General features: G+C 41.8%; 1 long non-coding RNA gene across 3 annotated transcripts in view; it reads right to left on the bottom strand.

The window, feature by feature from the left end:
* LOC123327958 overlaps positions 1 to 27,582 on the bottom strand; it is an 82,624-nt gene that overhangs the window by 41,307 nt on the left and 13,735 nt on the right. For all 3 annotated transcript variants that reach the window (XR_006542603.2, XR_006542602.2, XR_006542601.2), the window contains exon 2: positions 17,375 to 17,503. This is a non-coding gene — a long non-coding RNA (uncharacterized LOC123327958). The remainder of the gene's footprint in view (positions 1 to 17,374; positions 17,504 to 27,582) is intronic.

Raw genomic sequence — 27,582 nt, 5'->3', positions numbered from 1 at the left:
ATGACTGTTTTGAGGAAACAGAATTATAATTTCCAAAACAAAAAATTTAAAAAGAACCTGGATTTTTCTCTTCTTGTCTGTGGCCTCCTAATGATCTCAGGATCAATAATAAGTTAGAGTTACCACTGGCTCAATAAAATTTAGACTTTTTCCAAACAAGATGATGGTAAGTTTCACAAATTCTGCAAAAGTAAAGTTGAACATCATAGACAGATCACTTGAACTCAAGAACGAAATGGACCTTAAATCAGTACAACTTTGAACTTGTCGTACCTTTCTTTATATCAATAGCATTTAGCATCAGTTATATATTTCTTTCCCCATATAATATATATATGTGTATGTATATACACACACACACACATATATATAGGCCTATATATATATATATATAGGCCTTCCCTTGTAGCTCAGTGGGTAAAGAATCTGCCTGCAATGCAGGAGACCCAGGTTCAGTCCCTGGGTTGGGAAGATCCCCTGGAGAAGGAAATGGCAACCCACTCCAGAATTCTTGCCTGGAGAGTTCCATGAACAGAGGAGCCTCGTGGGCTATAGTTCATGGAGCCGCAAAGAGCTGGACACGACTGAGCAACTGAGCACACACGACTGAGCACTCATATATTTCCTAAATAATTCTCTGGACTTTCATATTATCCCTTCCATCACATCTCTTTGGATTATCAGTCTTATAATCTTTAATCAGGAATCCTGAATTTACAAAATGCTTATTCATGGATGGTGATTCCTTAGTGTAAGCTCGCAAAATCAGTCAGTTGTGTTGCATACATTTTATAGCTGAGAATTCTGAATTATTGAAAATTTCAATGAGATGCTTTACTCAACTTCCTCCCTTGTCCTATCCCTGTACACCACTTCCAGCCAGCTGTCTTTTACTAGAGCTTAGGTCACTTGTAATTAATTATTCAAGAAATATTTATTGGGTACCTACCAAGTGCTAGGCATTGTTTGTGTTCTTTGGGTTCAGCAGTGAATAACAACAATAAAATATGAGAGAGGCACCTGCACAGATGGAGCTTACAGTCAAGGGGACAGACAGACAATAAACAAAAGAAACTAAATGTACACAGATACTTGGGCTTCACAGGTGGCTCAGTGATAAAGAATTCACCGGCCAGTGCAGGAGACACAGGAGACGCAAGTTTGATTCCTGGGTCAGGAAGATGCTCTGGAGGAAGAAATGGAAACCCAGCCCAGTATTCTTGCCTGGGAAATTCCATGGCCAGAGAAGCCTGGCAGGCTGCAGTCCGTGGGGTCACAAAGAGTCAGACATGACTGAGCAACTGAGCACGAGGGCACACAGTGTACCTTCAGTGAAATGTGGGAGTCATGTGACGTGCTATGTGCGGATTGAGAAGAGGCTGATATGACAGAAGGTAACTGAAAGAGAGATACACCTCTCAAAGGGGTGGTCAAAGCAGGCCTCTCAAAAAGCATTGAGCCAATACTCGATTGGCTCTTTGTGACCCCGTGGACTGTAGCCTACCAGGCTCCTCCATCCGTGGGATTTTCCAGGCAAGAATACTGGAGAGGGTTGCCATTTCCTTCTCCAGGGGATCTTCCTGATCCAGGGATTGAACCCAGGTCTTCCGGATTGCAGGCAGATACTTTACCCTCAGAGCCAGGAGAGAAGCCCTTAATAGTTGATTGTCTAGAAAGACAGAGCCATTTAAAGGTCAGGGAAGATGAGAAACCAGTAAGTACAAAGGCATGGAGGCTGGAAGGAGTTCAGCAAGTTCAAAGAAGAGAGGAAATCCCACGTGTCTGATAAAGTGGAAGAAGCTGAGGGCCATGAACACTCAGAGCCAGGTCAAGCAGAACCTCAACCTACATGATAAGCAGTTGGAAATGGGAAGACATGGGAGGGTTTTAAGTCTAGAGAAGAGAATCAATCCATCTTTAGGGGAACACAATCAGTAACTCATATAACTTATCACTAATTTAGCCTTCTGGATAGCCCTACTGTGACCTCATGTTCTCTATTTGGTTCATTGGCTTTTCTCTTATACCCTAATACAGGTTCACATCTTGTACTTTTACAGAAAATTTGTCTCTATGTAACCTGATTTTCCAAAAAGATGAAGAGGGGATAATTTGAAAGTTCAGAGAATCATCCAGAAAATATATAACTGACACTAAATGCTAATGCTGTAAAGAACTTTAGGATAGGGCCCAAGTTGTACCGGTTTAATGTCCAATCCATTCTTGAATGCAGAATGATATATAGAGCAGAAAATGTTCAACTTTACTTTTATGGAATTAATGAATCTTACCATCATCTTGCTTGGAAAAAAGATCTAAAATATATTGGGCTAGTACAGACTCTAATTGGCTATTGGTTTAAAAATTATTAGGAGGCCAAAGAAAAGAAAGGTATGACTCTCAGATCCTCCAGGAAATACTTTAAATATGGGATCCCTTCATTAATTTTTCTAGCCCACTGAAGGCTGGAGTCATGCTAACTAAGTTCCCATCATTCAGCTGGTGCCCTGTAACTGTGGACAAGATCCTACCTTGCTGGACCACTTTGACATTGACTGGCAACCGAATTGTCAAGTGCTATAAATAGAATGTTCCCTTACTTGGTTGGATATCTCCCGCATTTGTTTAGAATAATTCTGAAATAGCAATTCCCCACCCATCCATTCATCCCCATGAAAGGTTGGGGTTTTAGGTGGTGGTTTAGTCCCTAAGTCATGTCTGACTCTTGTGACCCCTTGGACTATAGCCCGCCAGGTTCCTCTGTCCATGGGATTTTCCAGGCCAAGAATACTGGAGTGGGTTGCCATTTCCTTCTCCAAAGTGTTAAAGTGGAAAGTGAAACGGAACTCGCTCAATCGTGTCCGACTCTTAGTGACCCCATGGACTGCAGCCCACCAGGTTCTGCTGTCCATGGGATTTTCCAGGCAAGAGTACTGGAGTGGGGTACCATTGCCTTCTCTGCAAGAATCCCTTAAATAAGCTCAATTACTGATGCTTTCCCAAAGCTTATAACATTCTGCCCTAGAAATTTAGCATCATCTAAGTGAATGGTTATTGTAACTGTCCAGTATTTTGATGCAGAAGTAATGGCAATACTGTAATTATTCCATTTTACTGAATTCCAACATTTGAACATACAAAAATAGTATTTTATTCAATAAATATAATATTCAAATCAGAAGTTATTCCTAAATGTTAAGTACCAAGAACAAATATCAAAGCATTAATTCATTAGCAGTGACCTTATCAATCAAAGATGAGGTTTCTGAGGTCAGGGTTGAAGTATTTTGTCAGTAAATAATATGTACATGGGTCCACAGATCACACCCTCCCTGATCATGCCAGAGTCTCTCTGGATGGAATATTTAAAGGGTCGGGGTTGGGGGCAGGTGTCTAATCAAAGGTCTAGAGTGAGCTAATCAGCTTCATCTCATCACCATTGTGTCTTGTCAGTAAAAAAGGTACAATTTACTCATCTTCTGAAAGATGGTAAGTTGGGAAACTTCTCTGGAATTCAAATTTTTGTTAGAAAATTTGTCCTTCCAGGGCAAGAATAGAGATGCAGAAGGAGAGGGTGGAATGAACTGAGAGAGTAGCATTAACATATATAGACGACCTTGTATAAAATAGATGGCTAGTGGGAAGCTGCTATATAACAAAGGGGACCCAGCCCGGCAATTTTTGATGACCTAGAGGGGCAAGAGGAAGACTCAAGAGGGTCAGGATATGTGTACATGGCCGATTCACAATGTTGTACAATAGAAACCAACACAACTCTGTAAAGCAACTATCCTCCAGTTAAAAGTAAAATAAAATTTGTCTTTCAGTTTTCCTCCCCAACCACTCTGCCTTCCCCCTTCTGAGTTTTGCTGAAGCAACAACACAGTGCCAAGAAGTGTACACTACCACAGAGAGAACAGACAGACCTCGTCCAGGCAAACTGGACGAGTGTCTGTCAAAGTGTGACCACTTCAGAATCACATTTGTGAAATGGTTCCCAAGTGCCATCTGAGACCAACTGAGTCAATCAGAATTCTGAGGATGGGATCAGGTTGGCTGTATTTTGGGGAGATGGGCTTCAGGAAGTTAATCTTACTGACTCTTGTTGTTGTTTGGTCGCCTAGTCGTATCCAAATTTTTGCAAGGCCATGACCTGCAACTCTCCAGGCTTCCCTGTCCTTCACCATCTCCTGGAGTTTACTCAGACTCATGTCCATTGAGTCAGTGATGCCATCAAACCATCTCATCCTCTGTTGCTCCCTTCTCCTTCTGTCCGCAAACTTTCCCAGCATCAGGGTCTTTTCCAATGAACCGGCTCTTCACACCAGGTGGCCAAAGTATTGGAGCTTCAGCTTCAGTCCTTCCAATGACTATCTGGGGTTAATTTCCTTTAGGATTCACTGGTTGGATCTCCTTGCAGTCCAAAGGGACTCTCAAGAGTCTTTTCCAATGCATCATTTCTTCGGCACTTAGCCTTTTTTATGGTCCAACTCTCACATCCATACATGATTCCTGGAAAAACCATGGCTTTGACTATATGGACCTTGGTCGGGAAAATGATGTCTCTGCTTTTGAATACGCTGTTTAACTTAGAGCAAGGATTCTTACCGTCAAAGTTGCTTGAGGTGGCATAGTCTGGGAGAGGCCATTATGGGGTATGATGAAAGAAGTAAGGGTAAGAGAGAGAATCTACTAGAAATAAGATGCATGGCCTTTAGGGCCATAAACTGAATAACTAAGGAGGGGATGTGTATTGGGTCATTAGTGACACCAGTGCAAAGAGCTACACAGAAAGAATTCTTCAAGGAGAACAGCAAACACAAAAAGGATTCTCTGTTCAGAGTGAGGCTAAAGCCAGGTAGAATGACCTTGCTCAGAGTAGCCACACTGGCTATCACTGAGGACCTCCTCTCTGATTTGAAAGCAGAAACTACAGCAAAGAAGCATGTGCTTCTACAACGATATTGCCTATCATACAGACAAGGTGCGAGGATATGAGGAGTTTAATTTTTCAGTGTGTATTAATAATTTACCTACTCATTAGGTTTATGAAAGAGGATTAATCCCTGATTGGAGCAGAGCAACTGCAAGGCAAATTATCAAAATAACAGATGGAAATGTCTTTCTTGACTTTAAAAGATAAAATTTGGCAGCTCCAGATCCTTACGTGTCTAGGATGAGAAAAGAATAGAGAAGTTTTACTCTTGAAGAACTGGAAAGTATCACTGCTTTGAAATATTCAAGGAAAGATTAGATACTTTTTGTGCTGAAGTAGGGTTTAATACAGATGCTGGGAAGAAAGAATATTTTTAAAATACATCTGTTTATCTGGCAAAGGATATTTAAAATGATGGAGACTGTGCCTGGGTGGGATCAGGGGCATATGAGACATTTCGGCACCTTCCTATCCATTTTGCTATGAACCTGAAACTATTTTGAAAAAAAAAAAAGAAAATAATTGAGAGAGTAGCACTGACATATATACACCACCATATGCAAAATACAGAGCTAGTGGGAAGCTGCTGCCTAACACAGGGAGCTCAGCTCCATGCGCTGTGACGACCTGCAGGGCTGGGATGCAGGTGATGGGAAGAAGGAAGGCTCACAAGGGAGGGGAGACATATATATACACATATGGGATATATATTAATATACATATGGGATATATATATATATATATACACACTTATAGCTGATTTACATCATTGTACAGCAGAAACTAATAACAACATTGTAAAGCAATCAACCTCCAGTTTAAAAAAAAAAATCATAGGATAAACCATCATGGAAGAATACATCAAGGAGATCCAACCAGTCCATCCTATAGGAAATCAGTCCCAAGTGTTCATTGGAAGGACTGATGTTGAAGCTGAAACTCCAATACTTTGGCCACCTGATGCGAAGAGCTGACTCATTTGAAAAGACCCTGATGCTGGGAAAGATTGAGGGCAGGAGGAGAAGGGAACGACAGAGGATGAGATGGTTGGATGGCATCACCAACTCAATGGACATGAGTTTGAGTAAACTCCGGGAGTTGGTGATGGACAGGGAGGCCTGGTGTGCTGCAGTCCATGGGGTCACAAAGAGTCAGACACGACTGAGCGACTGAACTGAACTGATATTGGGTTGGCCAAAAACTATTCATTTTCAACCTGAATGAACTTTTTGGGCAACTATGAATGAACTTTTTGGCCAACCCTGAATGAATTTTTTGGCCAACCAAATAGATATGTTTCTGTGTATTGATAGAACAAGTCCTATACCCAGCATGTGAGGCCACCAAATTGCTGGTCACGACTGATGCCCTATTTGGTAAGAAGACCACAGCAGTGCATGGGTGTAGCAGAACCTTTCTGTAAATTAACTTTTGAAAACTCTATTTTATACAGCTTCAGTCTCTCGAAATCTTCCAGATTTAATAAATAAATAAAGGTTTCTTTCAAAAACCCACCTTTGAAATTTTAAACTGGGGTACTGGGGAAGAACAAAGTTTTCCAAGTACAAAAATAAATGATAACAAACACGATTGCGTCTAAGATTTTATCTTCCCTTTCCATGCCATCCCAAATATTACCAAACACTTTTAAAGCATTCTGAACGATGGCCCAGCCCTTTTTTAGATTCTGGGCTCTCTTTGCTGATTTATGTCCGACCATATTACCGATTCAAAAGAAAAAATCAAAATAACTCTTTGAAAAATGCCTGGCTCCATTGATTTTTGTGGAGAGGCTCTTGCTTGGCTGAATTTAATTTAAATGTAGTTCTTTGTTATTGCTTCAAGAGGACGACAGTCATTTCTAACAAGCACAAATTATTCAGAGCATGACCCTCAATGCTGTATTTCAAATAGCAAAAGAAAACAAGCCATCCTCTCACCCACTCCGCCTTGCAGGAAGAGAAGCTGTGTGAAAGGAACTGCAAAAGGACAACCTGACCCAGAGAGAGTCGCCCTCACCGGGGCCCTCCTCCCGGCTTTAGTGGGTCTCTGGATGGGCCAGTTGCACAAATACAAGAAGATCAGGCCCGGCATCCTGGAAGGGGGAGGGGCTTGGTATCACCCTCCTTGGATTGCCGTTTGCCAAGTTCTAGTTAACCCAGTTACAGTAAAGCCATTGTGGAGTCTTTAGTGGAGCAAGCCTCGAATCTACATGGCATTCACGATTGTTGATGGCCATGGCCACAGCCAGTAACTGCAATTTAGTGGCTTACACATTATCATGAAAGGGGGCGGGCAAAGGCTCAAGAGCAGTGGGTTTTTACAGCAATAGGAAACAGGACACATTTTGTGCGGCCGCCAACTCCTTTGCATTTCTGAGGATGAAATGCCCCCTAGATCAAAGTGACAAAGTGGTTAGGATATTCACGGGACAGAAGACAAAAGGAGTTCATCCACTGCCAAAAAACAGCCTTCTGTTAAGTGTTTAGAAGTTTAATAACAGTACTTACATGAGAAGCAGAATGCAGGAGGGTAACTTGAAAGTGTGCAGTTTAATAGAAACTGGTTGTTCTTCATGACACAGGCAATCCAGGAGACTCACCCTCATTTACTCACTCACCTGGCAGACATATACTGAGCATCTACTCTACGGGGCCGGTGCCAGGTGGTGCAAAGGGTATAGAAATGCACATAACCAAAGCATCTACCTTTAAGGAAGCTGCAGACCTATGTAACAATTATGTAATAATAGAATACGTATGTATATACATAAAGCAAGCATACACAAATCATCAGACACTGTATAGGTATCAGGTCACCTCTACAGTACTTGCAAAAGAAAGGGAACAAAAGCTGAATTTGCAATCTTAGCCCAACCCCCTCCTCAGGAGAATGAAAGAATTGTGGTTAAAGGGGAAAGGAGAGAGAGACAACTGCTTTGGAGGATCTGTTAGTATTTGGAGTATTTTCCCACTTCACATGCCCCTACCCTGCCAGTGGAACATGGTACTTCCTCTTTACTTCAAGTCAAATGAAAGACATTTCACGAGGACCACTTAGACGGCATGGCCTGTGTCCCTTCAGAGTTGGGGAGCTACAGGGTCTGATGCAAGACCTATACTCATAAGAACCTCTAGGCAAGAAACTACAGTTGCCTACAGTGTGATTTGAGGTCTACTTTGAGTGCAAACTGTGCTTTCACTGATGGCAGAGGCAAGGATGCAGACAAGTTTCCCAAGTACTACATACAGTCTGCAGCACGTGTAAAAGAGCTGCTCTAGAGTTGTTTAAAGTCCTTTACAAAAGAGGGCTACATAGCGAGACAATGGGTTTAAAGGAATGGAGGTGGACTCAGGGAGTTGAAAATAAAGATGCCTCTGGTCTGCAACTGATGGAGATCAGCACACTTCATTTAGGGCTTATAGTCCATTAAGGTAGAAAGTCTAAATCGCATTAAGATACTTGAAGATAAAGTTTATGGGGGAAATTTTTCTAAAGCAGCTGTTTTGTTATATCCTACAAATGTATCTCTGAATAAAGGCTGGCTATAAGAAGGTTATATCTGTGACCCAAGTAGTCAAATAAAACGTGAAAGTTTAAGTTATAATTCAGATATTTAGCTTCCGAGACTTCAAGGTTTTGGAAATATATAGAGTTTGGGAAACTATAATTTTTATCAACATGTCAAACTTAGGAAGACACGGCACGAATAAAAATACAGAGTCAGACTTGATCCAAATGTATTTGGTCCTTTAGCATAAAAATCCCTTAGCGTGATGCCTCTTAAGAGTGAATCATCAGACAGAGAAAAACAAATATAATATGACATTGCTTGCCTAGAGAATCTTAAAAAAAAAATGATGCAAATGAATTTGCCTACAAAACAGAAACAGATTGACAGACTTAGAGAAGGAAATTTTGGTTACTAAGGGGAAAGGTGACAGATTGAGAGTTTGCGGTTGACATGTGCACACAGCTATATTTAAAACAGAGAACCAACAAGGACCTACCCTATAGTACAGGGAGCTCTGTTCACTACTCAGTAATAACCTAAGTGGGGAAAGAATTTGAGAAAGAATAAGTAAGTGTGAGTTGCTCAGTCATGCCCAACTCTTTGCGACCCCCTAGACTGCAGCCCACCAGGCTTCTCTGTCCATGAGATTTTCCAAGCAAGGATACTGGAGTGGGTTGCCATTTCCTCCTCCATGAGAAAGAATAGATGCATGTATATGTATAACTGAATCACTTTGCTGTATACCTGAAACTAGCACAATATTGTTTATCAACTAGACTCCAATATAACTTTTCTTTAAAAAACAGTGAATCATATAGACAGTGATAGAAGGCTTACATCCTCTTTCCTGAAAGAACTGAGATGGAGCAGAAGTAGGAGAAATAAAGCCAGCTTCGCTCGTCTTAGCCCTGCTCCTTAGAATGGGGAAGGTAGGACGTTCAGGGCCCAAAGAACAAATCCTGCCTCCTCGCCCCAGCCTCTTTACCCCATTTTAAATTCCCTGTCCCCACTGCCTTGTTTCTCAACCCCCTCAACTGCTTAGCCAAACAAGCCACAGCCCTAGCAATCCTCTCCAGACTGGGCCATAGTTTGCTACAGTTTATATGCAGCTCAGGAAACATCCAGAGTTTGTGAGGTCTGTACGTCTCTGTTCTGGGGCCAGGAGAAGTTAAGTGGCCCACACACCACAACATATAGGCTGGTGGCAGCCACAGAAGGAGAATCCCCTGACCTGCTGCTTCTCTAATAGGGCTCTTTCTACACAACCTTAAGCGGAAGGAGTGTGGGGTCCCGTGTAGATACAGACATACAAAACAGGTAAACACTGCCCGACCCCATCCCACAGAGTCATTCGGGGCCACAGTTTCAAGCAATTTTATGTGCAGCAGCCAAAAAAAAAGTACTTGGGAAACTTCAAAGAAATTTATAGGACCACTTAATATGCTGTGAAATTGGACCATGTGTCATGAATCAAAAAACCGATTAAATAAACTGGGAATGTCATGAAAGCTCCATTAGTGCTCATGTTATCTCTGCCTAGAAAAACCACTAGATTAAGTCAATTCTGAACAAAATGGCTGTAATCTTTAGTCACCTCAATTCTTAGTATATGAACATGTAAATCTGATGTGGTTGTTGCCCAGCCTTAGACAGATATTTCAGGCCAAGAGCCACGGGGTTGTCTGCAGAGCCTGCATCAGACTTAATTTTGTTCTCTGCAAGGTTCCTGTTCCTGTGATGGACTGTGGGTCCACGATCTCCAGGAACCATTCCTCGATAAGAGTCAAGGTCAACCTTGGCCAAGCCCTCGCCCTGCAGTGTCCCCACCCCACGCGGTGCAGCTGCCCTTCAGGGTCCTTGCTGTAAGCGCAAAAGACTTGAATGGAAAGAACTAACTGCTAAGAGCATTCTTACACTTGGGGATGTATTTTTTTTTTTAATTTCATCAAGGAGATAAAAGCAAGTAGCTCAAACACAACACCCTTGTCTCCCCCTGCCAACTCTTCCTTCAATGGCAAAAAGACAATTTCTTCCATAACATAAATAGTAAAAACATATGTACTAATGAGATGGATGCAATATTGGAAAAAAAAATTATGAATAGGTAATTACACTTTTAGGAGATTTACAGATTTCAACCAGTTAAGCTGCAGGGTATGATTATCTCATTAGTCCTGTGCACTCAGAGTAAATACAGAATAGGTTGGGCGTGACCAGTGAAAACCGTGTTTTGCCAAAAACTTGTAAAGAACAAGCTGTGGCTTCAGAAGGGTATGTACCCAGGGTTACCTAAGTGGATTTCATGCTTATGAAAGGCACACAGCACTTGGCAAAGCCAGCTCTCCGCGTTCAGAGCCATTCAAGTACCTGCCATGTTGCCAGGCTCCCAAACAAACCACATTGTCTCATCCTCATTCCTGCGCCTCTGCGTCTCAAAGTACTTCAAGTCCTCTGTGTACCAGGCTGCAACTCTTGACCTACCGTTCCCTCGGGCCTTCTCTGTGGCTTATTCCTTCAGCTGTCCCTAGAAATGGATTTATTCTCATCCACTCTTATTCCTGGGGGGGAGGCCGGGAGTGGTGTGAGCCTCAGTGGCCCCTAAAAGCTTAAACCTACTACTTTGGCTTCATTTAGATCCTACTCTGAAAGAGATCTCCCTACCCTGCTGGTGGGAATGCAAATAGGTGCAGCCACTATGGAGGACAGTATGAAGGTTCCTCTAAAAACTAAACAGAGTCACCATGTGATCCAGCACGCCCACTCCTGAGCATACATTGGGAGAAAAACATGGCCCAAAAGGACATATGCAGCCGCATGTTCACTGCAGCACTGTTTACAATAGCAGGGACGTGGAAGCAACCTAAATGTCCATTGACAAAAGAATGAATAGATAAGATATGACACATATGTACAACGGAATATTACTCAGCCATAAAAAGGGGAGGGGGAATTGGGTCATTTGCAGAGACATGGATGGATCTCGAGATTGTCATACTAAGTGAAGTAAGACAGAGAAGGAGAAAGAGCGTATGACACCCCTTTTATGCAGGATCTAAAAAGAAATGGTACAAATGAACTTATTTACAAAAGAGAAACAGACTCACAGATTTAGAGGATGAATTTATGGTTGCCAGGGGGGAAGGATGGGGGGAAGGAATAGTTAGCAAGTTTGGAACTGACAGGTACACACGCCTATATTTAAAATGGATCACCAACAAGGTCCTGCTATACAGCAGAGGGAACGCTGCTCAATGTTATGTAGAAGCCTGGATGGGAGGGGAGTTTGGGGGAGAACAGATACATGTATATGTATGGCTGAGTCCCTTTGCTGTCCACCTGAAACTATCACAACATTGTTAATTGAATATATGCTGATATAAACTAAAAAGCTGAGAAGTAAAAAATAAAAACAAAAAAAGTAAATAAAAGAGTTCTCATGAAGAGAGAGAGCTAGAAAAGGCACAGGGGTGCTGTTGGTGGGAAATACTCATGAAGCAAAAAGACTGAAAAAACAAGTCGCAAGAACTGCTTTATCAATAATGACTAACACTGAATAATCCCCTACATGTGCCAGGCCCTCTTCTAGGAGCTTTGCCTGCATCGAGTCATCCAGTTTTCTCAACAATGTCATGTTAAATGCTCCTAGAATCCTCATTTGCAGAGGAGGCAATACAAATACAGAGAAAGAAAGTCAATTGTTTGAGATTAGAAATGTTGGAGCCAGGCAGTCCTGCTCAATAATCAAGTAAAATTACTCCTACACTCAGATGGTTCCCGGAGTGTTAGTTATTCACAAGATACTGTGCTATGCATGTTATACGTATTATCTCACGAGGTCCCTACAAGACCCCATGAAGTAGATGCCATCATGACGCTCATTTATACATTGTCCTTATTTTACATCTGAAGTTTAGAAATGCCAAACAAGAGAGTTCGGATTCAAATTAAGGTTAGAGTAAAGGAAGTGTCAGGGTTTTTTCCTTCTCACTATTGCCTGTACAAAGTTATACCAGCTAGTCCCTAGAGAGGGCTAGGGAAGGGTACTTCAGAAGACACAGGGCATCCTGTTATCAGACATAGTCAAGCAGAAGCGAAGCATTTACTCAAGAGAGGTGGCCTTTCAAAGTCATTTCCATCTTTCCACAGCATAGGGACTTATGCTTATAATCATTCAATGTATTCCGCATCTGTCTTCTTTTCCTGCCAGGCTTCTAATGGTTCACCTTGCAGTTGCAGACTGCCTTCTCGTCTTCATTTGTGTTTTCTTACAATATTCAGGTGCTATCTTCTATAATTCTTGCTGCTGCTGCAGCAGCTGGATTATGGAAGACCCTGAAAAACAGCCTGAATTGTCTTCTTACAAAACACACATTTCCTCACTATGTGTTTTGTGCCGAGAGCCAGGATCGTATTGTTCAGACTTGTAATGGACTGGGTGCTCCTAAGACATCAGCAGCACCACACCCATGCGTTAGCCTGGGGATGTTTGCTTTCCCTTCAGATTTGGATCTCTAGGATGATGTTAAGTCCCTGGATACCTAGAACTTTGTGATCAGTCACAGATTAAAGAAGAAAGTGCTCTACAGTGACAGAAAGTCACTAGGTTCTGAATCCATTATTATAATAAAGTCAGTTTCCCCAAAAAGGGAGGACATTGTAACAAGCGTAATTATAGTCCTTACTTAATATCCATTAAGCACTTCCTGTGTGCCCCTCTACTGAGCACTTTACATTTATTAATCTCACTTAATCCTCACGTGCAAAAGAAACCAGAAATAAGTACTGAGATCCATCACAGGTGGGGGTTGTTCTTTAGAGGCTCAGTCGTGTCCAGCTCTTTGCAACCCCATGGACTATAGCTCACCAGGCTCCACCGTCCATGGGATTTTCCAGGCCAGAATACTGGAGTGCATTGCCATTTCCTTCATCAGGGGATCTTCCTGACCCAGGGATCAAACCTGTGTCTCCTGCACTGCAGGCGGATTCTTTACCACTGAGCCACCAGGGTAGCCCACCACAGGTTGCAGGTAAGTGAACTGAAACTTTGGAATATTAAATAACTGCCCCATGGCCACACAGCTGTGTGAAATGGAAATAGTATTTTAAAACAACCACTACCCTTGGAGAAGCCTATCCACCATCCAACACAGCTTCCCACCATCCCAATAAAATTAACTCAGCATCATGAAGGTGCACCAACACAAGAGCATTATGGGTGCTGCTTACTAGAACTTTTATGAGAGCCTTCAGACAGAACTAAGTTCTCACTTGAGCTCAATTCCTGCCACGTTGATTGCTAGTCCAAAACGGCCTTGACACAACTAGAAACTTACTGGGTATGCACTTACTGCACTTTCAAATGCCATCAAATCCATATACTGTGGGTCTAAATCCACAGAATATGACTTAAATCCCATCTTTCATAGGAGCTTCCTCTCTCCTTATATGCTTATTTTTCAATACTTAGGTCTAATCATGGGTTTCTTGTAGTGGTAAAGAACTCTCCTGCCAAAGCAGGAGATGTAAAGAGACACAGGTTTGATCCCTGGGTTGGGAAGATCCCCTGGAAGAGGGCATGGTACCCACCTCCAGTATTCTTGCCTGGAGAAGCCCATGGACAGAGGAGCCTGGCGGGCTACAGTCCATGGGGTCACAAAGAGTTGAACATGACTGAGTGACTTAGCATGCACGCATGGTTAATCATCCTCAATTATATCTTAAAGAACTGGAGACAAGATCTTATTATACCACAGAGATCTCATATTAGAAGATACTGATTTTTATTGTTGTTATTGTTTGTGGGGAGAGGGTTCAATTTTGCTTTATGCCATTGAGCTTATCTCTTTCGAGTATTTATCTTCAGAAATATAGGAACATAATTTTTCAAATTTTGGTCAAAATTTGCTTTTTACAAAGTCGTTTTAGGCTATACCTTGTGGCACTGATACCCTAAAACCATGGAAGTAAAGAAAATTTTTAAATATTAAGCAAAAAGGACAAAAACCAGCTACAGGAGTTTTAAACTAGATACATAAAACATGAAGACTGTGGAGACAGAGCCAGCAAACTGAAGATATGAGGAATCTAGACTCTAGATTGGCTCGAAATGATGATATTATAGAATTTTTATTCTAAAACTTCCTTAGAAATGAGCTATGCCATTACTCCCAGTACCAGGGGAGTAAAAATCAGGCCTACTGTGTTGGGAAAACTGGTTTGGGGATCACATAGGCAATCAGTGGTTAAAAAAAAAAAAATCCACCTGCCAATGCAGGAGACGCAAGAGACTTAGGTTCGATTCCTGGAGGGGGAAATGGCAACCCACTCCAATATTCTTTCCTGGAGAAGCCCATGGACAGAGGAGCCTAGCGGGCTATAGTCCATGGGGTCACAAGAGTCGGACATGACCGAGCACAGCCAGACATGGAGGTCGGCAGGACAAGAAGCAAGACCCACACTTTGTAACTCTTCATCAGGCTTGTCATTCATAATCTGCATTTTTTTGTTTCCTGTTTAAGTTTTATCCCTGCCCTTTTTCCTGCCTTCACGAAATGATATTTTTCATTAAAGAGCATTCTGGCCCACATTCTCTCTGGCAAGAGATAAACATTCAAGCTGCACCCCTGCCACTAACTCTCCGTGGGGCACACCATTTGCCCTGGTGCTGGCCCGTTGCTGCAACTGTGCTCAGCAGCCTCTCTCTCTCTCATTCATCCCAAAACAAGAGCCATGACTACACGCTGACGGCCGAACCCTAGAGTACAGGCGGCATCGACAGGGACAACTGCCTTGCTGTGAATTTTACAGTTTGGGAAGCCTTCATCTCTCAGCCAGTTCCTTTTTTAAGCACCTGGAAGCTACCACAACTGATGTAACATGTTCTCTTGATAAAAAGCCAGAGACAAGATTAAATATTGGTCTTTCTCATGGACATTCAGCCAGAAGTCAAACATTACCTTCTCCCTTTACTATGGTGAAGTAAAATATTTGTGCCCAGTGGTTCCAGAGTATTTCATCATCCTAGGTCTGATTTTTTTTTTTTTTTTTTTTTTTTTTTTTTTGCCTAGGAGCTCTTCTGTCAGAACAGATCAATGCTGTCCATCAACTGATGTCCTAGTTCTCAATAGCCAACCCCCACGACAACCCCCTAGAAGCTTCTCCTGCCATCCTCACAGCACCGGGGCAGCTGATGGGACTGCTTCACAAGCGATAGTGAGGAGGAGAAGGGTTTTGCCCATTTTGCAGACATCAGAAGTTTTCTCATACTGTCACAGGCATGGTCCTGACTTCCACTGGAGATGACACAGGGAGAGTGCCAGCTGGCAACTGACCTGCTGGCTGGCTCTCTGAAACAAGTTCAACTAGTTAAATGGAAGTGGATTGCCAAGCCAAGATTATCCTGACCCTGCACTGGAAAAAGGTCAAAACCCCACCACTCGAGGGAGGTGGCAGGGAGCATCTGGATGCAAAGATTCTGATGCATCTTCTGTTCAGTAGCTATACCTTACCGGATCATGTCCATTGTGTCCATGAAAAATTCACATGTTAAAGTGCTAACCTGCAGCATCTCAGAAAGTGATCTTATTTAGAAATAGGGGTGTGACAGACATCACTAGTTCACATGAGGTCATCCCGGAATAGGGTGGCTCCCGTCCAATATGACTGGTGTCCTAATCAGAAGATGCAGGTAAACAGGGAGGAGGCCATATGAACATGAAGTCAGAGATCAGGGTGATGCCTCTACAAGCCAAGGAATGCCAAAGATTGTCAGGAACCACCAGAAGCTAGCAGAGAGGCGTAGAAGAGATTTCTCCCTCCTGGCCCTTTGAAGGAATCAACCGTGTGGACACCTTGATCTTGAATTTCTGGACTCCAAATAATAAATTTCTGTTGTTTAGGTCACTCAGTCTGTAGTACTTTGTTATGGTAACCCTAGAAAAACTATAGACCATATTTCACAAGTTTTTAGAAACTTAATACATTGCTACAGCAATCTGGACATTCCAGTAATTAGTTGCTGAAATAAAAAGTTCATAGAATTCATAATTAATACTTATCCTTATTGTGATACATTGTTTGTCTATCTCCACCCAACAATACCATCACTTGAATGTCTCAAAATAAACTAAACCAACAAACCAAACCACAGGCTCATGACTAAGAACTCTCTGCACAATTCTTTCCAAAGTGGAGTGCCATTTCCAAAGTGTAGTTAAGACCAGCTAAGAACTTCCCATAACTCAACTGGTACACTTCCCATAACTCAGCTAGTACACTGTATTCTTTCCTGCCCCACAATAAATGCTACTGTGTGTCTGCTGTGTACCCGTCACCATGAAAGGTACTAGAGACACAACCAAGGTCCAGACAGGTGGGCATCGTCTTCCAGTGGCCTGTGTTCAGTGAGGAAGACAGAGAGCAATCAAGCAACTACTCAGACATAGACGACTGTGCACCGTCACATCACAAGTGCAGTGAAGACCTTTGACCACGCTTTGTAGGCAGCTGCTTTCCCTAAGGACCGGCAGGCAGGCAAAGAGAGGCAGAGACAGGCATGCCCTGTAGTCCATGGGAAACCTATAATACCATCAGTTTTCTCCCATGAAAACAAAACACCAAATATTACATTCCAAGCCACCTACCAAAAATAATCATCTTAATAAAACAGGGACCCAAAAAGGAGGAGAAGACAGGAGCTGAAAGTGGTGAAGAGAAGCAAAGCGAGAAATAGGGACACAGAGAGAGTTCAATAAATTGGAAACTCGGGACAAAATGCTGCCATCGAGTCCCCCACCCTCCAGGATTTAAGAACGAGAGCGTGAGGATGTATGCCCTGCACTGTGAGCGTGGCAGTGGTGAGTGGCACGTGATCAGGCATGCGATTTTGCGCAGATGAAAGGATCTTACTCAAAATAAAAGCCTACCTTTGTTTGCAGCACTCTTTCTAAACTGGAACCTCACTGTTCAGCAGGCTCCTTGCTCTGTGCAGTTATGAGCCCTTGAACTCACTGCCAAACGGTGTAGCCGGTCACCAAAGAAGCTGCCGAACACTGCTGAAGACAGGGAAGAAAATCCATTGAATTAGTCCTGAACATTGCAAAAGCGGCTGCCTCTCTCAATTACTTTGTCAAGTCCCATTTTAATTGTAGCTCTAATCACATGTAAGCTTTTCCCACGGTGGGGATGGAGCCAGGATCCTCAAAGTGCCAGCGTGTCCCCCACCACCAGGCCGATATGGACAGGTCTGAAGCTGCTGTGTTGCTTGCCTTTGGTGGAATTCAACAAAATAAACTGCTCCCTTGGCCTTTATGTTACTCTCAGCATGGATTGTATTTACACCTTTTTTGCCTCTTGGTGATGACCAACTCGGACGAGGTACTTTGAGATCTCCCAAACAACCTAAAGCAGAACTGACTTGAAAATACCTTTAAAACAATAAATCCGTCACTGTATAAAAACACACACTCTTCTGTTTTCCAAAATAAGCATCCAGGGACATGTGATAGACAGGGGCTGGGTTAACAAGCAAATAAGAGCAAAATAATACCAGTGGGGCAAGAACCTCCATCGTGAAACAGAAAGAAGCACCTCCTCCAGCACCGAATTCCACTGTGACCCTTGATTCAGCCTTATCTGAGTTTGCATCATTCCAAAGTGTGGTAGTGATAAGTGGAGATGTCGAACCATCGTTAAGTAACTACTTGCATCACTATACTGCCCAGGTAAATAATGTGAAAGCAAAACTGTTCTGAATTCTATTATATTAGAAGGTGGCAAGGCTTAAGTATGTTCGACACATTAGTGTCATGTTTGAAAATGAATGGGAGGAAGTGGTCGCAAAAGAGAAAAAAGAAAAGAGAAACAGATTGTCTGCAAGGGACAGAAAATGGAATGTTCTAAGAATGGGAATTGATGGCTGGTCAGAGCAATGGTTCTTGACATGTGGACCAGGACTAGAAGCATCAGCAACACCCGGGAACTATTTAGAAACACAAACTCACAGAGAGAGAGGGGGTGGGGGTGGGTTTGGGTGTGGATGTGTGTTTTGGAGGCAGGCAGAGGAAGTGGGCATAATAATCCATAGTCTAATAAGCCAGGGATTCTGACGCATACTCACATTTGAGAACCACTGAGTTAGGGCATGAAGACCAAAGCACATTTAAGAGAAAAACAAGACAGAGCAAACCATCTTCCCCAAAGCAGATGATCAGGGCAGAACTTTAATGCCTCCAGGAAAAGAACTCTAACCCTGGAGCCTGTAAATTATTAGGGAGTCTAACAATCTAAGCAATGGTGATAAAAAGATGAAAAGGTCATTGAAGTAGACAGTTAAATAGTTCTTCAGCCGAATGGGTGACAGACCTGACCCCTGTCCTTGTGGCACTTGTAGAATTTCTGCAAGTTCACTACAAACAGTGTTTTCATCCCCAAATTCCTTAGTGACTGAAATCAGCCTTAAGCCCAGGCAGCTGAAGTTTTTGTGGTCTGGCAAGTGTTTGGTATGACTCTCTTCACCTGAATCTGAGCATTTTCTTTCTGAATCGTTCACTGAGTGAGAAGAATTTGCAAAGGAATTAATAAAACACATTCTCTGAGGTTGGAAAAATACAATTTCCTCTGATAGCCATATGGCTAGGCCAGTACAAGCAAATGACATACAGATAAGAAACCCAGAAGACTTCTACATTGTGCAGGCATCCCAATTATCCTATACACTTGGGGAGATCACTAGTGGAGGTCACTGGTCAAAGCAAAAGTTGAAGGGATTGAAAACATGGGAAAGAATGAAAATGTTATAATAAAAGTGTAGTGTTGATGTGGTTTGTCCAACCTAAGCTGAATGCTAGTGATACTTCTCCACCCTCCTCACCACCCCCAAACTTACAAGCAACTCTTTGCTCTGGGATATTAATGAGAAAGAATTTTATGTGAATGGAAGTTTCTTGTTCCTTCAAACTTTTTCATTCAGCATACACCAAAGACACTTGTGTGCTTAGAAGTGACATCCGTTTGCTAGTTCAGTTCCCCCAGGCTAGGAAAGTAAATGCATGTTTTGGCAAAAAGTCTTAACTAGCACTCAAAGTTGGATGCTTGAGAAACAATTTTCTTTATTCAGTGTTCCCCCATAATGGAAGGTGGTGTAAGATTAATTTTGAAAAGACTGGAAATATTCTAATGAAATTTCTTTTTCTTTTCCCAGATATTATTGTGAGCTTCCTATGTCTACCACAAATACTCATTTCAAAAGATGCTCTAAAATGTTCCCCCAGAGGTGTTAGCTTCGGAGCCATCAAATCAATTTAACTCCAGTTTATAGGAATAGTTTCAATGAAAAAAATAACATTCGCTTAGCTAGTTCCAGCTCTTTGAGTCCAGGTCCTGATTTTTCTCCTAAATGTATCTCCCTTTTTTTACACAACAAGGGTAGCAGCATATAGTCATGTCTCTGCCAAAACTTTTGAAAGCACTAGAAAGAAAAGTACAAGAATATTCATTTAGTATTTTCCACCTGTAGATATAGAGCTTCTTCTGTGCTTACTGGTCTCATCCCAGCACGATTCATGGGATGGTTTTTCTTTCCCATGGCAACCCGCTTAATTTTTTTAATTGGAGCGTAATTGCTTTACAGTGTTGTGTTAGCTTCTGCTGTACACTGAAGCGAATGAGCTGTGTGTATAGGTATGTTCCCTGCCTCTTGCACCTCCCTCCCACTCCCCCACTCCCGGCGGGCCCCTCTAGGCATCACAGGGCACTGAGCTGGATGCCCTGCGCTACACAGCATCTTCCCCCTGCAGCTTTACACGTGGTGGTAAATCAATGCTACTCTCTCCATCCGTCCCACCTTCCCCTTGCTCCACATGTTCATTACATCTGTGTTTCTATTCCTGCCCTGCACATAGGTTCATCTCTACCATTTTTCTAGGTTCCATGTTTATACACTAATGGACAATATTTGTTTTCCTCTTTCTGAGTTACTTCACTTGGTATGACAGACTCTAGGTCCATTTACATCACTACAAATGACCCAATTTCATTCCTTTATATAGTTGAGTAATATTCCATTATACACACACACACACACACACACACACACACACACCACATCTTGTTTGGGCTTCCCAGGTGGCACTAGTGGTAAAGAACTCACCTGCCAACGCAGGAGATACAAGAGACGTGGGTCTGATTGCTGGGTAAGGAAGATCCCATGGAGGAGGGCATGGCAACCCACTCCAGTATCCTTGCCTGGAGAAGCCCATGGACAGAGGAGCCCGAGGGGCTACAGTTCATAGGGTCTCAAAGAGTCGGACATGACTGAAGCGACCTAGCCCACATGCACGCAATCATCTTCTTTAGTCATTCAACTGTGGATGGATGTTTCGGTTGCTTCCATGACCTGGCTATTGTAAATAGTGCCACGGTGTTCACATGCACGTGCCTTTCTAAATTATGGTTTTCTCTGGGTGTATGCCCAACAGTGGGATTCTGATGTACCTGAATTTTTAACTTTGCCTACTGTCTTTTACTCACTACTAAGAATATGCTAAGACAACCCAGGTGGCTCAGTGGGTAAAAATCCACCTACAATGCAGGAGACTCAGCTTCGATCCCTGGGTCAAGAAGATTCCCTGGAGGAAGGCACGGCAACACACTCTGGTATTCTTGCCTGGAGAATCCCATGGACATTGGAGCCTGGTGGGCTACAGTCCATTGGGTCACAAGGAGTCAAACATGACTGAAGTGACTAAGCATGCATGTACCCATGTAAGTATATGCCAAAAAGTTCATCTCATCTTAAGACAATCCATCTTTAGTCTAGGCTGCTAAACCTACTCTATGGATCATCAACCAAAGCTCTACTTTAGCTTGTTCACCAGTGGTCTTCAAAGCTGGAATGGAAATTATGGTTTGGATATTAAAGACCTCATGACAGCTACTGATGAGAACTCTTCTAAGATGCATCAGTCCAGTCCAGATGGTTGCTCATAGAAATTCATAAATTTAGTCTGGCTAAATATCCTTTGGGACTTAAAAAAGCACACCAGTTATATGAATTCATACAAAGCCAACTTTACTACGATCTTTATCTTAGACTCACTGGGCAGGTAGCTGTGCGTGGGATTGAAGTAGTTAAAAACCTCAAAGAAAGGAGGATTCAGGTATTCGATGAATTAAGACTATGACTGTCTGACTGTCTGTCTGTCTGTCTGTCTGTCTCTCTCTCTCTCTCTCTCTCTCTCACACACACACACAGCATCTAGGAACTCAAATTCCAATGGTGGGGTCTTTTTCAACCACAGAGACAGTGCTATTTTGTTCCCTCTTCCTTTCTACAGCCAACTAAAGGGGTTTAACAGTAATTGAAGCCACATGGACTGTTGTGCTTCAAATTGTGTCAATTATATAAACTTGCTTTCCTTTTTTCACTACCCTCTAAATTTGCATTTTCACCATGCACATGGTATATGTCAAATCTCACTACAATAGAAACCTCTGAAAGACAGACATTCCAAACCTCTCAGTTGTGAGTACTATTTTTTTTTCAGACAGTGCACAATGCAATAGTTTCCCTATGACAAAATTATATGGACAGTCATTGGGAATTAGTCTGAAAGAAATTAATAACCAGAAATAGATAAATAATTTGAGAAGAAGCCAAGTCTTGCAATTGACATAGCACTGATTTTCTTAATATTATTCTATGAATCTAAGTATTATTTACTGATTTGCTTTGAGATACAACATACGGGAATACTTTCATGTACATCTCACTTTGCTCTCCATACCATCTCCTGGTTCCATTACTAGTTTATATAAATGATTCTATCTCCCTCGTGTAAAATGAGACTGTTGGCCTACATAGTCACTAAATTCCTTTCTATGTCCCCAAATCTCTGATTCTCTTCTGAGAAGCTCATAGAGTCACATTCTTCAGAATATTTCATGAATTCTCCCTACCAAATTCAAACTACTCCATTTAATTCAGGTATGACCTAAATCAAATCCCTTATGACTATACAGTGGAAGTGACAAATTAGATTCGGGGATTAGATCTGATAGACTGCCTGAAGAACTATGGACGGAGGTTCGTGACATTGTACAGGAGTCAGGGATCAAGACCATCCCCAAGAAAAAGAAAGGCAAAAAGGGAAAATGATTGTCTGAGGAGGCCTTACAAAGAGCTAAGAAAAATGAAAGGCAAAGGAGAAAAGGAAAGATATACCCATCTGAATGCAGAGTTCCAAAGAATAGAAAAGTGAGATAAGAAAGCCTTCCTCAGCGATCAATGCAAAGAAACAGAGGAAAACAATAGGCTGGGAAAGACTAGAGATCTCTTCAAGAAAATTGGAGATACCAAGGGAACATTTCATGCAACCATGACCTCAATAAAGGACAGAAATCATATGGACTTAACAGAAGCAGAAGCTATTAAGAAGAGGTGGCAAGAATACACAGAAGAACTATACAAAAAAGATCTTCATGACCCAGATAATCACAATGGTGTGATCACTCACCTAGAGCCAGACATCCTGGAATGCAAAGTCAAGTGGGCCTTAGGAAGCATCGTTACAAACAAAGCTAGTGGAGGTGATAGAATTCTAGTTGAGCTATTTCAAATCTGAAAAGATGATGCTGTGAATGTGCTGCACTCAAAATGCCAGCAAATTTGGAAAACTCAGCAGTGGCCACAGGACTGGAAAAGGTCAGTTTTCATTCCAATCCCAAAGGAAGGCAATGTCAAAGAATGCTCAAAATACTGCACAATTTGCCTGGAGAATCCCATGGAAGGAGGATCCTGGTAGGCTACAGTCTACGGGGTCGCAAAGAGTCGGACACGACTGAACGACTTCACTTTCACTTTTCACTTTCACATACTAGTAAAGTATGCTCAAAATTCTCCAAGCCAGGCTTCAACAGTACATGAACCGTGAACTTCCAGATGTTCAGGCTGGTTTTAGAAAAGGCAGAGGAATCAAAGATCAAATTGCCAACATCCATTGGATCATAGAAAAAGCAAGAGAGTTCCAGAAAAACATCTACTTCTGCTTTATTGATTACACCAAAGCCTTTGACTGTGTGGATCACAACAAACTGTGGAAAATTCTTAAAGAGATGAATTCTTAGAGAGAGAATACCAGACCACCTTACCTGCCTCCTGAGAAATCTATACGCAGGTTAAGAAACAACAGTTAGAACCAAACATGGAACAACAGACTGGTTCCAAATCAGGAAAGGAGCACGTTAGGACTCCTGTCAAGACGTATATTGTCATCCTGCTTATTTAACTTACATGCAGAGTACATCATGTGAAATGCCAGGCTGGATGAAGCACAAGCTGGAATCAAGATTGCCAGGAAAAATAGCAATAACCTTAGATATGCAGACAACACCACCTGCAGAAAGTGAAGAGGAACTGAAGGGCCTCTTGATGGAAGTGAAAGAGGAGAGTGAAAAAGCGGGCTTAAAACTCAACATTCAGAAAACTAAGATCATGGCATCCAGTCCCATCACTTCATGGCAAATAGATGGGGGAACAATGGAAACAGTTACAGACTTTATTTTCTTGGGCTCCAAAATCACTGCAGATGTTGACAAAATTAAAAAACACTTGCTCCTTGGAAGAAAAACTATGACCAACCTAGACAGCATATTAAAAAGCAGAGACATTACTTTGTCAATGAAGGTTCATCTAGTCAAAGTTATGGTTTTTCCAGTAGTCATGTATGGATGTGAGAGTTGGACTATAAAGAAAGCTGAGCACCGAAGAATTGATTTTTTTGAATTGTGGTGTTACAGAAGACCCTTGTGACTCCCTTGGGCTGCAAGGAGATCCAACCAGTCCATCCAAAAGGAAATCAATCTTGAATATTCATCAGAAGGACTAGTGGTGAAGCTGAAATTCCAACACATTGGCCACCTGATGTGAAGAACCAACTCACTGGAAAAGACCCTGATGCTGGGAAAGATTGAAGGCAGGAAGAGAAGGGGACGACAGAGGACGAGATGGTTGGATGGCACCATAGACTTGATGGAAATGAGTTTGAGTAAGCTCCAGGGGTTGGTGATGGACAGGGAAGCCTGGTGTGCTGCAGTCCACAGGGTCGCAAAGACTGAGTGACTGAACTGAACTGAATTTATTCATTTAGTCATTAAAGTAATGTATATTGAACTTTTACCTGTGTTCAGGCATTCTGTTAGACACTGCCCTTAAGAAATCATAGTCTAGAATCATATATTTTCCATTTGATAATATTTATTTTTAAAAAGGATGTACACACTTTTATGTAGCACAATATTCATTTTGCTTATGTATGACAGTGTAAATATGCATATGCCCAACTTGGTCTAACACCCTTAAAACTATAGACATCTTGAAGTTCAGGAGACTAGTTTATGAATTTTGGCCCCACTTAAACAAAGAAGATAGAATCTATATATTTAGTATAAAAACAAAACATTAACATATAGTTCATTCAAGAAAATCAAGGGAATGCTATAGTTACTTTTCTTAAAATTTCCAGGCAAGACAGAAATCAATAATTCAAATCCCTGGTTGTGAATACAATTGGAATGAAATTCAAATGAGATTTGAGGAATATATTTGCCAATATCTTATTTCTCACTAATCTTTAACCAATTATTACTTATATTTGTGCAGAAATCCAGTACAAGATTAGATCAATTATGCAAATGAATTCAGATTTCAATCTGATAACATTTTTAATGAAATTCTAATAGGTCTTAAGAGCCCATTAGTTAGCTTTAGAATTCTTTTTTTTTTTTTTTTTAAACCTCAAACACTGTATTAGTTTTGCCAAACATCAAAACGAATCCGCCACAGGTGTTGTGAAACCGTATAAGTGAGCTTATGAGTTAACTCATTAGGATTCCCAAGTATGCCAGAATTATTATCATTTTATTTCTCTCCATTTCATACCATATATATATGATTGTATATGATGCATTGGTTTGTTGGTGTTGTTTAGTTGCTAAGTCTGACTCTTTTGCAACCCATGAACTGTATCCCGCCAGGCCCCTTGGTCCATGGAATTCCCTAGGCAAGAATACTGGAGCAGATTGCCATTCCCTTATCTGGGGAGATCTTCCTGACTCAGAGATCAAACCCATGTCTCCTGCATTGGTAGGTGGGTTCTTCACCAGTAAACTGAGCCACCAGGGAAGCCCATGACACATCAGCACATCATTACAATAATCATGTCCATTCATCGGGTGCGTAGCCCACTGTGACAAGTGCTTTACATACTTATTCCCCAAAACATCCCTATAAAATAAGTATTATCTCTTTTCCCAGATGAAGGAAGTAGTAGAAAAAGATACACACAGGCTGCACAGTTTGGAGGAAATTAATATAACCGTGATTATTATAGCTAGCATTCACTGAGGACTTACGATGCACATTCACTGTCCTAAGAATCACAGATATCTTTTCTTGACTGTAAACATTTTATTTTGTATTGAGGTTTAGCCAACTAACAATGTGATCGTTTCAGATGATCAGTGAGGGGACTCAGCCATACATATACATGCATCCATTCTCCCCCAAACTCCCCCCTGCCCGCTGCCATCTAGGCTGCTGCATAAATTGAGCAAGGTGCATTTGCTATACAGTGCATCCTTGTTTGTTACCCAGTGAGCATCACACATATCTTATCTGATTGAAACTCTCAAGATCAGAGAACTGTCTCAAGTTTGGAGAAATCTCAGGGAATCATGGTTGACAGGAAAAATAAGACTTACCGTGCCAACTTGGTCTGCTTCAAGGACATTCCTTTGCACACAGAGCTACCTCTAAAAGCCAGCCTGTGATTACCAGGACACATCACATTCTTCTAATCAAGGACCTGTGTGCTTAGTCACTTGTCGTGTCTGACTCTTTGCCATCCCATGGACTGCAGCCCGCTAGGCTCCTGTGTCCGTGGGGATTCTCCAGGCAAATACTGGAGTGGGTTGCCATGCCCTCCTCCAGGGGATCTTCCCAACCCATGGATTGAACCCAGGTCTCCCACATTGCAGGTGGATTCTTTACTGACGTAGCCACCAGGGAAGCCCAATAACACTTTTTAAAAGTGCTTATCATAACCATTCTAATGGATATGAAGTGATATCTCATTGCAGTTTTGATTTGCATTTCCTTAATAATTAATGCTGTTAAACATCTCCCCATGTGCCTGTTGGCCATCTGTAGGTTTTCTTTGGAAAAATGTCTGTTCAGCTCCTCTGCTATTTGTTAATTGGCTTGTTTTGTTGTTGTTGAATTACATGATTTCTTTATATACTATTTTGAAGGGTATTAAGTGAAATAATTCAAATAAACTACAAAGAAACCTACAATTTTATGTGTTTTTAATATGTGCAATATTAAATTAAAAGCAAACAAATAAGCCAAACAAAAACTGAAACAGATAGATTCAGAGAACATAGTGGCTACCAGAAGGGAAGAGAGTAGGGGAAGGGCAAAATGGGTCACGGGATCAACAGTACGGTGATGGATGGAAACGAAACTTTTGGTGGTGGTGAGCATGCTAAGGCACATACCGAAATCAAAACAAAGTATTTTACAGACAAAACTTACATCAAGTTGTAAACCAGTTTAAAAAGTACTTACATAAAGAGCAGGGGCAGATCCAGGTTTGTTAGTCTTAAAGGTTAAACAACTGGGGGGGTCCTTATTTTGTAAAAGAAACCACAAAATTGTTCAGACAAAATTGGTCAGGAAACACACAGTGGTTATAACTAGCTGTTGTTAGATTATCTTACGTTTTCAAATTTTACAAACACATGTGATCACATTGCAAGAAGTCTTGCCAGAGACTTGGAAGGGGCTGTGTGTGTTGGAGGGGGTGGTGGCTAACGTTTGCGTTTCATTGGATTCACTGCCTCTCACCATGAACAAGTGTGAAGTGAGCACATTCAGCAGCATGTTGAAATAGTAGTCAACAATGAAGTTGCAAGTGGAGGATATCCTTCAAATGAACTCGACTGTTGAACACAAGAAATTTTATAACCTCTGGATCCTGGGAACTGAGATACACATTGCAACTGATCATTCACCTGGAGACTGGGGCCCAAGTACTCAGGTCCAAAAGTGAGGCTAAAGGCACCTGACTGGCAG

Source organism: Bubalus bubalis, chromosome 11, assembly GCF_019923935.1.
Source record: "Bubalus bubalis isolate 160015118507 breed Murrah chromosome 11, NDDB_SH_1, whole genome shotgun sequence".
Taxonomy (NCBI): domain Eukaryota; kingdom Metazoa; phylum Chordata; class Mammalia; order Artiodactyla; family Bovidae; genus Bubalus; species Bubalus bubalis.
Note: the sequence above shows the minus strand (reverse complement) of the source record. Positions and strands in the feature narration are given on the sequence as shown.